The sequence below is a fragment of the Penaeus japonicus genome, unplaced genomic scaffold, assembly GCF_977035675.1.
Source record: "Penaeus japonicus unplaced genomic scaffold, GWHDUDI00000001_assembly GWHDUDI00000015, whole genome shotgun sequence".
Taxonomy (NCBI): Eukaryota; Metazoa; Arthropoda; class Malacostraca; order Decapoda; family Penaeidae; genus Penaeus; species Penaeus japonicus.
The window spans coordinates 2,328,042-2,331,035 of NW_028234417.1; the positions used below are offsets into that span (position 1 = coordinate 2,328,042).

The 2,994-nt window shown below is 26.7% G+C and overlaps 1 protein-coding gene across 1 annotated transcript in view; it reads right to left on the bottom strand.

Moving 5' to 3' along the window:
• The window catches only part of LOC122257832 (uncharacterized), a 17,980-nt gene extending 15,269 nt beyond the window's left edge, over window positions 1-2,711 (bottom strand). Inside the window, exon 1 of the mRNA XM_086544358.1 lies at window positions 2,602-2,711. The gene's annotated coding sequence lies outside the window, so the exon portion shown is untranslated. The remainder of the gene's footprint in view (window positions 1-2,601) is intronic.
• Between the last annotated feature and the right edge of the window lie 283 nt (window positions 2,712-2,994).

Here is a 2,994-nt window from a genome sequence, read left to right on the forward strand (position 1 = left end):
CTCGCACGATCGACACATATTGTCGACTATCTTATTTCAATCTTAAGTGTTTCATTATTTATTCTATTAAGATTTTTCATTCTTTATATTATTCATCACTTAGTTATTTCGTACAAACAATTAATATACGATGAATAGATTTATGTGCTTATATAATATAATATAGATATAATAATAGAGATATATAATATATATAGATATCTATATATATATATATATATATATGTATGTTCCTATATATATAAATACATATATATGTATATTATGCATATTATGTTGTGTGCTGTGTGTTATAATATATATATAAATATATATATATATATATATATATATATATATATTATATATATCATCTCAAATTCGCAAAACAGAGAGTGTAGTATATATATATTCATATATATATTATATATAAAATATATAATATATATTTAATATTTATATATATATCGTGAATGTAATATTTTGTAGTGTGTGTGGTGTTTTGTGTGATTCAACTATACATATAATATATATATAATCATATATATATATATTGTATATATATATATATTATATATATATCACTTCTCCATACACTATATATACATATATATATATATCGGTGTGTGTTGGTGTGTGTGTGGGGTGTTTATATATGTGTGTTGTGTGTTGTGTGTAGTGTGTAAAACACATTATAATATATGTATATATATACATATTACAATATCACCATTATATATATCAACACTATATATATATATACATATATATATATATATATATAGCTTTGGCAGTCTAGTCGCTTAAATATACTCAGGTATAGACTTAAGTACTTAATTACTCGAATGTGTGATTGTTAAAGAATGAACATAAATATTGAAGTGTTCAAGATATATAAGGAATTTCCGCTAATAGTTATGATGACACTTCTTACGGTGATAGTGGTGATGATAATGTTAGTAGTATTGTGCAAATGACAATGATAATAACAACATTAATGATAACGATAATGATGATGATTATGATGATATGTATATATATATATATATATATATATATATATATATATATATATATATATATGTGTGTGTGTGTGTGTGTGTGTGTGTGTGGTGTGTTGTGTGTTGTGTGTAGTGTGTTGTGTGTGTTGTGTGTGTGTGGTGCATATATCATATATATATATATATACTATATATATATATATATATATATATATATAATATATAAATATATATATATATTCATAGTGATATTGATAATAATAACAATGATGATAATAATAAAGATAATGGTAACTATAATGATAATGATAGTATTGATAATGATAGTGACAATAATGATAATAGTGTTAATAATGATGATGATAATCACAACAATATTCATAATGATAATTATAGTAATAACAATTATCATAATTACGATGATAATGATGATAATGATATTATTAGGATAATGATAATAATAATGATGATAAGGATGATGATGAAGATGATAATAATAAGTATGATAATGAAAATAGTAATAATAGTAACATTAAAAATAATAACAATAATAATGATAACAGTAATAATAATAATAATAATAATAATGATAATAATGATGATGTTGATAATAATAATAATAATAATAATAATATAATGATAATGATAATGATAATAATAATGATAATAAGGATAATAATAATGATAATAATAATAATGATAATAATTATAATAATAATAATAATGATAATGATAATAATAATAATAATTATAATAATAATAATAATGATAATAATTATTATTATCATTATAATGATGACAATAATATTAATGATAATGTTTATGTCAATACTAATAATAAAAATACGGCTAATGACAATAGCAATAATGTTAACGATAACTATGATGATAACAATAATGATAAGGATGATGGTGATAATAATAGTAATGATAATACTAATACTGTTAGTAGTAATGATGATAATAATTGCAATTATGAAGATGATAGTAATGATAATAATTATGATAATAGTAATAATAGTAATAATAATGAATATAATTATAACAATAATAATCATGATGATGATGATGATGATACTCACAAGAATGACAATAACAATCATAATGATAAGAAAATAATCATAATAACAATAATAATAATGATAATAATAACAATAACAATGATAATGTTAATAACAATAATGATGATGATAATAATGATAATAATAAACAAAAAAATCGATGAATTATCAGTAGCGAATTATCACAACCACAACTGCGCATGACCAAAGAAATGTCTTCCTCTTGGCTTTTCATGACGTCATGAAACACAAGAATAATGTCACTTTTTTGTCATGCAATTCACCACACGCTGTAGATTCTAGTACTTATGGTAAAATGGAACTTTTTTCCTTTTCCTTTTTCTTTTTTTTCTTATTAATGATCACTTGTAAGCACAGCATGACTCCACCCCTCCCCCTCCCCCCCCCGCTCCCCTCCCCTCCTTTTGCCACTCCCCTCCCGTCCCCTGCCCCTCCCGTCCCCCTCCCCACCTCCGCGTGTCGCCAGGCACAAGAAAAATCAAATAAATCTCACGTTCCTTAATTATTCTTCGGCTCGAGGATAATCATGGTTAACTTACGATCTCGTGCCGTCCGAGCGGGGGATCTCTGGGGCACTCTGTGTGGGTTCTCCCTGACGAGTGAGTGCCACAGTGCCTCTGCTGTCGAACTTAATGGCGCTGGGTCTTCGCTGATAAGACTTATCGGGCTCCTTAACTATCGACTTCTTTATCTCCTCCTATCACCGTTACTTGAGGCATGACTAAGCAGGGACACCGCAAATAGGACATGCAAGAGGGCGGGAAAAACAACTTGCACATGTCAGGGTTAAAGAAATCTCTTGCAGTGACATTGGGAAAAGTGGGACTAGGCATTGTTCAGCTATTGCATGCGGTGCAACTACTCCCTACCCATACAGATACATATTTTTTGTGTGTGTGTGTGTGTGTGTGTGTGTGTGTGTGTGTGTGTGT